Source organism: Myotis brandtii, unplaced genomic scaffold (assembly GCF_000412655.1).
Source record: "Myotis brandtii unplaced genomic scaffold, ASM41265v1 scaffold177, whole genome shotgun sequence".
NCBI classification, from domain to species: Eukaryota; Metazoa; Chordata; class Mammalia; order Chiroptera; family Vespertilionidae; genus Myotis; species Myotis brandtii.
In genome coordinates this window covers 456,185-465,285 of record NW_005356555.1, presented here as the reverse complement: position 1 = coordinate 465,285, position 9,101 = coordinate 456,185, and the positions used below count along the sequence as shown (strand labels likewise).

Sequence of the window (9,101 nt, the reverse complement as noted above, 5' to 3'; positions counted from 1 at the left end):
ATACTTTATGAATCAATAAAAAATTTACAATTTTTAATTATAAACCTGTGTTTTCTATCAAAATTACTTCTTGTGTGAATTTTGGGACACACTATATTATACAATTATCCTTTTTTCCCCAAAGGAATTTAAACATTAATCCTCAATGGAAATGAAGTAACATCTTACAGTAAAGAATGGGTATGTGGGAGTGGGGGAAGTACTTCTGAGTTAATTATACTGATTGCTTCCAAAAACAATGTAGAAAGAGGAAAAGACTAGAGTTCAGATAAGATAAATTGCTTCATGTGACCAAAGGGAGAATCATCTTACCACAAAATGAAAACAACTGTGGTTACATTTAGAAGAATGAAAACATCCAGATTTCTCAAATGTCAACAATATTCTCCGGCTTGTAAAATGCTCCTGACAGCAGTCTATTTACATCTGATATGATGTCATTTCATATTAACTGATTTCATGGGCTCACCCCAAACTCAGAATTATGCTTTCTGTAATTATGCTATGGATCAATTGCTTTGAAACAGACATTTTCTGCTTGAAAGGTTTTCAGGGACTTCAGAATATAGCAGTAAGCAGGTTGGGAGCATCCTGGTCTGGAGATTTGAAGAGGTAGGCTGCTAACTTGCGACAGTCACAATAGGGTAGTAAATTAACATTTGTTGAGTACTCTATGCAAGGCGTGGTTGAAAGCATTTTGCTTGTATTATTTCGTTAAACCCTTGTAACAGCACTATGAAGTAAGCACATCACTGTCTCCATTTCACAGGTGGGGAGCTTGAGGCACAGGATGGTAATGTGACTTCCCCAAGGTCATGCTGCTAGTAAGTGGCAGAGCCAGGAATGGAATGCAGGCGATCTGGTTCCAAAGCCCACACTCTTACCACTATCTGTCTGCCTTATAACATCAGAATTTTTTAAACTGCTAGAAAATGTGAGTGATTTTTTCCCCCTGGAATGTTTAAGAGAAATAAACTTCAATTTTCTTGCTTCTTTGGAATTTTATCTCTAGACTATTATCTTCTAAGATATAATGTTCTGTTCTTCATTTCCTTATAAGGAATCTATTTCGGGACCAGTAAGTATGAATTATGTTGATCATCAACTCATGTTGACTGAGAAGGTGAACATTGCGCAGCTCGTTTTGAGTAGTGAGACACTCCAATTAAGGACACTGTAATCAAATTTCCACCTTGAAATATTCCACATAAGGGTTTTTGTTTTTGTTTTATAAATAGACTTCATTTTTGGAACAGTTTTAATACTTTATTGTTTAAAGTATTACATATGTCTCCTTTTCCCCCGTTGGCCTCTCCCCGGCCACTCCCATCCCCAGCACATGCCCTCACCCTCCTACTGCCTGTGTCCGTGGGTTATGCTTATATACATGCATACAAGTCCTTTGGTTGATCTCTCCCCGCTCCACCCCTCCATCCCCCATTCCCCGCCTTCCCTCTGAGGTTTGATGGTCTATTCGATGCTTCTATGTCTCTGGATCTATTTTTGTTCATCAGTTTATGTTGTTCATTATCCACATAAGGTTTTGATGTATCTCAAATTTCTAACATAAAATGCACTTGAAAAATTATTAACTAATGCTATATAATAAAGCCCTAATATGCAAATTGACTGAACGGTGGAATGACCAGCGGAATGACCAGTCACTATGATGCGCACTGAGCACCAGGGGGCAGACACTCAACGCAGGAGCTGCCCCCTGTTGGTCAGTGCGCTCCCACAGGGAGAGTACCGCTCAGCCAGAAGCTGGGCTCACAGCTGGCAAGCAAAGCAGCAGTGGCAGGAGCCTCTCCCGCCTCCACTGCAGGCGGGCTGTAAGGAGCAAGGGGTCCTGGACTGCAAGAGCCCTAGACTGTGAGAGGGATGTCTGACTGCCAGCTTACAGGCCAAAGCCAGCAGGCATACATCCCCCAAGAGACCCCAGACTGTGAGAGAGTGCAGGCTGGGCTGAGGGACCCTACCCTCCAGTGCATGAATTTCATGCACCAAGCCTCTAGTCTAAAATAACTAATGATGCTTGGTATTTATCTTTAAGTCTGTATCCAGAGAAGGAGGAAAAAGCAACAATATTTTTAATGTTATTAGTTCTTTCCTTGGGCAAGCTTTAAGTTTTCATGCTCAGGAGTGGTGTTATTAACAGTTCTCCAAATCACCCACAATTGCCAGTCCCCAAATGGCCACATTGTGACCTGTCTAGACGAACAATCACATCACAATGCTTTTCCTCTGATCAGACTGGCAGCTTATCCAAGCCAATCTCCCAAGGAGCATGCAGGTGGGAATTTTGAGGGCTTTCAAGGGAAAGGAACTTTAAAATCTTAGCTTGACTATTACTTAGAATGATGAGGAAATAATTTAATATACAGAATTTGTAGATTGCTGCCCAGCCTCTGAAACTCCAAAATGATTTCTGAAAACTAGTGATAGGAAGGTTTCATGTAAAACTATGTAATGCTAGATCGGTTCAGTGTTCTGGCCACTGAAGACGAATGGATGGGACAAGTTTCGGATGCAAGGGCAGGATGCACTTCTATATCTGCTGCCACCATTCACAAGAAAATGAAGGGATGGGCATGGTCTTTGCTGAGCAACTTTTGTGGAGATTGGTGAGTATTTTTTTCTCTTCCTGTCAAGGCCTTGAAGAACCCAGGAACATATTGAGTGGGACGTTTTGCCTCTCCGCATCTCAAATCTAGAGTGAATCTAGAGGTTTAAGAGAAGCAAGTATGAAAAAAAAAAAAGAGAGAAGCAAGTATGAATCCATCTCCTACTCTTCATGAGACCTCAAGTAGCTGCACAGAATATCGTAATTTCCTAGCTAAAAGGATTTGCATTTATCTGGATTTTAACCTTATTGCATGTTTTTATAATTTATATGATAACTGAATGCCTATGTACCCAATGTTTTTGTTCGTTTTTTTCCCCCCACTTTTCTAAATGTTGGACTTGTTTACTGAGGGGACACTCTAACCAAATTTGCACCTGCCTTTGGTGGCTTGTTGCTCTTTCTTACCTCCTTAATTTTGTGCATACTTCATGCCACCATCCAATTTCCCTTACTTCTCTTTTCTCATCTCTCCACTCTCCTCTAACTTGCTTCAGTCTTTAAATGTCCCATTCAAAGCCTATCTCCATGAAATTTTTCTGATACTTTCATTACTGTAAACTCCTACAGTAATTAATCATCTTTTTATCTTCCGTAACTGTGAGAACTTACATAAGTTACTTAACCTCTATGAGCCTCAGTTTCTCCACAGGTAAATGAGAAAATTATAGTACCTACTTTATAGTGTGGTCTTGAGAATTATATCTTTTAATACATGTACCTTAGTAGAGTGACTGATAACATTATAAACATGCAATAAATTTTAATTAATATTAAATAGCTACTTGTATCTTTTTTTCATTTATCTCATTTATTTTTTAAAAAATCTTTATTGTTGAGAGTATTACAGATGCCACCCATTTTCCCTCCATAGCTCTCCTCCACCCTGTTCCTGCCCCACCCCAGGCCTTCACCATCCTATTGTCTGTGTCCATAGGTAATGTATATATGCCTATAAGATCTTTGGTTAATCTCTTCTCCTTGCCCCTTCCCTCTGAGATTCGTCAGTTTGTTCCATGTTTCCATGCCTCTGATTCTATTTTATTCACCAGTTTCTTTTGTTCATTGGATTTTGTCTTTTAGATTCAATTGTTAATAGATAAGGATTTATTGCCATTTTATTGTTCATATTTTTTATCTTTTCTTCTTCGTTTTCTTCCTCTTCTTAAAGAATACTCTTCAACATTTTATGTAATACTGGTTTAGTGGTGATTACCTCCTTTAGCTTTTTCTTGAATGTGAAGCTCTTTATCTGACCTTCAATTCTAAATGATAGCTTTGCTGGGTAGAGTAATCTTGGTTGTAGGTCCTTGCTATTCATCACTTTGACTATTTCTTGCCGCTCCCTTCTGGCCTGCAAAGTTTCTGTTGAGAAATCAGCTAACAGTTGTATGGGTGCTCCCTTGTAGGTAACTAACTGCTTTTCTCTTGTTGCTTTTAAGATTCTCTCTTTGTCTTTAGTCCGTGGCATTTTAATTATGATGTGTCTTGGTGTGGGCCTCTTTAGGTTCCTCTTGTTTGGGACTCTCTGTGCTTCCTGGACTTGTAAGTCTATTTCTTTCACCAGGTAGAGAAAGTTTTCTGTCATTATTTCTTCAAATAGGGTTTCAACATCTTGCTGTCTCTCCTCTTCTTCTGATACCCCCATAATGTTAATGTTGGCATGCTTGAAGTTGTCCTGGAGCCTCCTTACACTATCTTCATATTTTTGGATTATTTTTTATTTTATTTTTCTGATTGGGTGTTTTTTGCTTCCTCATATTCCAAATCATTGATTTGATTCTCAGAATCCTCTACTCTACTGTTTAATCCCTGTAAATGATTCTTTATTTCAGTTAGTGTATGCTTAATTTCTGACTGGTCCCTTTTCATGTTTTTGAAATTCTTGCTAAGATCCTTGAAAGTCTAAATCCCTTAAAGCTCTCATTAAGACCCTTGAACAACCTCATATCCATTGTTTTGAACTCTGTATCCAGTAGTTTGCTTGCTTCAATTTCTTTCATTTGTGACATGTTTGTCTCCATAATTTGGCTGCTTCCCTGTGTTTGTTTCTACGTATTAAGTAGAGCTGCTATGTCTCCCAGAATTGGTAGAGTGCCATTGTATAGTAGGTGTCCTGTAGGGCCCAATGGCTTAGTCTCCCCAGTCACCTGAGCTGGGCACTCTAGGTTCACCCCTGTGTGGACTGTGTGCACAGTCTTGTTGTAGTTGAGCCTTGATTGCTGTTGGCATCACTGGGAGGAATTGACCTCCAGGCCAGTTTGGGGCAGGACTGGCTACCGTGGGAGAACTGCTGTGTAGGAGACACCCCTATGGAGCAGGACTTGCTTTAGTGGGACTTTGGTGCTTACTGAGTCTGTCCCTTGAGTGTGTCACTTGTGGATGTGAAGAGTTGTAATCTGGTATTGTCTGAAGCTATCCACTGGGTCAATGGCTCTGGGGCCTCCCAGGAGGTGCAAAGTTAGCCACTGCCTAGGGCCACCTGGCAGGAGCCACAGAGAGATCTGAAGATGTCTGCTACTTGTATTGGGCTTGGAAGTGCCCAGGCAGGCCCAGCTGTGAAGCAAGGCAGGCTGGTGCTAGTGCTGGATCTTGGGCCTCTTTTTGGTAGCTGTGGTACATGCTGATGTCAGATGCTACTTGTTTAAGAGATTTTAGGAAAGTCTGAAGCCTGAACCATTCATACGGAAAAGCCACTACAAACAGCTTGGGTGGGACTGCAAATTGGGTGACTCTCAGAGAGTCATCAGGGTGGAGCAAACAGTGTGGGCCAGACTGATGGAAACTCAGATATGGCTGCCAGTCAGCTCTTGAATAGGGGAAGTCCTAGCAAAGGAACAATGACCCCCTCAAGCACCCTGTCTGGGAGAAAGCTGCCCCTGAGTTCCTGCCCCAATGCCAGACAATCCAGTTCTTCCCCAAATGTCCCAAGTTCCTTTCAAGCCGCCGCCCCAGCGTTGGAGCCCAGAGGGATTGAGTCTGAGTAAGTCCGTGTACTGGCCCTTTAAGAGGAACTCCCTGGTCTCCAGCAGCCTCTGTGACACTAAGCCACAATCCCTACTGGTTTTTACAGCCTGAAGTTATGGGGAATTCTCTTCCCAGTACTGGAACCCTGGCCTGGGGTCTAGTGTGGGGCTTGGACCTCTTGCTCCTCATGGGAGGCCTCCACAGCCGAGATATCCCTCCTGGTTAAAAACACACCACATGTGGGTGTTGGACTAGCCAGTTCGTGCCTCTGCCCTCCTAACAATCTCCATGTACTTTTGTTCTTTACTTCTCTAGTTGTAGGACTTCCATTCAGCCAGATTGCAGGCACTTTTGAATGATGGTTGTTCTCTATTTTAGTTGTTATTTTGATGTGGGAGGCAGCAAGTATTGGTGTTTACCTACACTGCCATCTTCAGCTCTATCTACCTGTTAACACTTTACATTTTTTTCTTATTTCTCACATACTTAAGGTTAAAAAATTATTTGTTGATTTAATTATTTTAATATAATGTCAAAGGAGGAGTCCATTCTTCAAGATTTTTTTTTAGGATATTGACAAACATGAAGGGTTGCCAGTTACCAATTTTCTTAAAAATCAATATCTTATAACTTGATATATAATAATTTTAAGTAAACATAATGATTTCTTATTGCCTGAATAAACTGTATATAATTTTTTACTATTTCATTTCTATTTCAATTTAATATATGCATAATACATTAAAATAATCCTTATCTCCCCCACCAAACAAATTTAAACCCATTAAATTATTTCTTAAAACCTTATCTAAAGTATCTGTCATATTGCAAAACCTCTATGGATATGAGTGGTTCTCTGTTTAAGTTACTGTCATGAAGAAAAGGGTACACATTGAGAATTCTGAAATTGCTTTTATTATTAACTGAAATCTGCTTGCAGGAAGAAATAGCCAGTTTTAACACTGCAGTATTACAAGTTCTCTTTTACATTGGGTACTTTCCACACACGCCAGCCCCTTCACCAGTCTGTGATCTACAAGGGGAGAAAGGAACTTGTACTCAAAAGTGAACAAATTTCAAAAGGCTATTTAAAGGTACAAAAACAAAACAAAAAACAATATTAATTTTCAAACAGAAGCAGGTCTTCCATTTGAACACAGGGGCCAACATTTTTTGTTCAGAAGAACCAATGGGAATATGGCATTGCAATTAGCACAAGAGTCCCAAAGTTTGTTCAAGAGGTAAAATATTAAGAACTTTAATGTTAGTTGAGTTTTTAATTTTTAAAATACAAGTTCTATTAATCACAGAGGAGCCACTTTATTAATATCACTTAATATTTTTAGAAAGTAGTTGAACTCTTCAAGTAGTTTTAACTTCTTGACCCATTGTGTAGTATTTTGTATTTGACACAACACTTTAAATAAGTTGAATTCTTCCTTTAAAATCTCTCTCAAATCCTCCTTTTCCATTTCCACTTCTGCTCCCCTAGTTTAGCTCTCACTTTGTGGTTACATAGTGTTACTGCTTCTTCCCAATCCTCCCCTGGCTTAGCTTCATCCAGACCACCCTTCCTCCAGACAACCCTCTAATTTATCCCCCAAAAGTACTGCTGTCAGCACATACATTATAAATGGCTGGCCCACAGCAGTGCTCAATAAATGATCATTTCAGCTTGCTTTAAGTGACACCCCCAATTCCCGCCCAAAGGATAAAGCTTAAAGTTAAAATCCCTGATGATTTTTAAATAACAGGAGACCATAGTGTAGTAAAATATATCTTTGTCCGGATTTCTGGTACAGAGCTCTTATAATGTTTGGAATTTTCCGACTGATGGTGGTGTCTTTGTTAAGTTAATGAGGTGACTCAAGTGGACCTCTTGATAACTTCAGGAGGGGATCTGGACATCAGAAAGACCAACCATGTGAGTAGAGTGTTGGAACTTTGGGTCAACCTGACTCTGCAGGGAAGAAGGGTTGTGGGGCTGGAGATTGAGTTCAATCATGTGGCCAACGATGTAATCAACCATGCCTGTGTAATGAAACACCAATACAAACTCTGGGTACTGAGGCTCAGTGGAGCTTCTTGGTTGGTGAACTCATAAACGTGGGCATCGTGTAATATGCCCTGACTCCACTGGGAGAGGGTGCAGAAGCTCTGTGCTCCCTTTTAGACCTGGCCCTAGGTGTCCCATTTGGCTGCTCGTAAGTGGCATCATTTATAATAAAGCCATGATCACAAGTATAGCATTTTCTTGAGCTCTGTGAGTCATTCTAGTAAATTATTAAATCTGAGGGCACCATGGAACCCTCAAATTTGTAGCTAGTTGGCCAGAAATGTGAGTGGCCTCCCAAGATGTGTGGCTAGCATCTGAAGCGGGACAGTCCTGTGGAGCTCTTTGCCCTTAACCTGTGGAGTCTGCACCAACCCTAGATAGTGTCAGAATTGGGTTGGGGTAAAAACAGAGCAGACACATATTGAGTAGTTATTACTGGAATCTACAGATATAGATCAAGTCACAAAAGCATGATTTCATATATTATAACTGTAATAGACTGATTTACTATAAGTCTCCCCAGCACCATCCTATATAATAAAAGGCTAATATCCAAATTGTCCCCATGGGTGGGAGTTTGACCGACCGGGAGTTACATGTGCTCTGACCACCAGGGGGTGGGCAGCTGGGGGAAGGGAGGCCCCTGCCAGCAGCCACTAGGGACCTTCCCTGTGCACAAAGTTCATGCACTGGGCCTTTAGTAAAATGATAATACCACTTCCTCTAATTTGGCTTACCTGCAACCTATCAGGATGGCCTCATGCTAAAGAATCATGCCTGTGTGTCATTTGAAGACAAGAGAAGTCAAAATATTTTGACTAGCCCAGACAAGGCATTTGGAATGCATTGTGACCCATGGTCTTAATTCCAGAAGGCTCTACCAATAATTTATTTTGGCAAAAGATAATATGTGTCCTTCTCCACTTAGTTTCTTTGAAAAACATTCCACCTAAGCAAGGCAACTAATTCTAACTAAAGAGTTACAAGTAAATGGGTATGTTGTGTGCAAAGATTTAGAACCTTCTGCACTGTCTGCATCCTTGGTAGCAATTCTGAGACTAGTAGCTCTGAATTGAGCTACTAGTGCTAGTAATACTGGTTATGCTCCCCAACCTGTCTATTTTCCAATTTTGTCAGTAAAACATAGCAACAGAGAGAAAGAAAAGGAGTCCACAAGGATCTGAGTACTTATTGTCCACCAGGCTTGGTATGAGAGCTTTAACTTGTTAGCTTATTTCATCCTCATTACCTTCCTGAGGAGGAGGTTGTCTTCATACCCAGCAGACACTCAAACCATGGCTCTGAGTTCCCTGAGGCCTCAAAGCTAGTAAGTTAGAGAACAAGCATTAGCATTGAGGGCCATCTCATTCCAAATTGAAACTCTACGCTCAACTTTACTGCTGCATGTCTAGGTTTGGGCCTCGCCCTGGCAGGCTCCAATCACGTCTGGGGTCA

The 9,101-nt window shown here is 40.8% G+C and overlaps 1 long non-coding RNA gene across 1 annotated transcript in view; it reads left to right on the top strand.

Annotated features, from left to right (window-relative positions):
• The window catches only part of LOC102248611, a 17,453-nt gene extending 9,154 nt beyond the window's left edge, over positions 1-8,299 (top strand). Inside the window, exons 2-3 of the long non-coding RNA XR_001361539.1 lie at positions 770-934; positions 7,393-8,299. This is a non-coding gene — a long non-coding RNA (uncharacterized LOC102248611). The remainder of the gene's footprint in view (positions 1-769; positions 935-7,392) is intronic.
• The last annotated feature ends 802 nt before the right edge of the window (positions 8,300-9,101 follow it).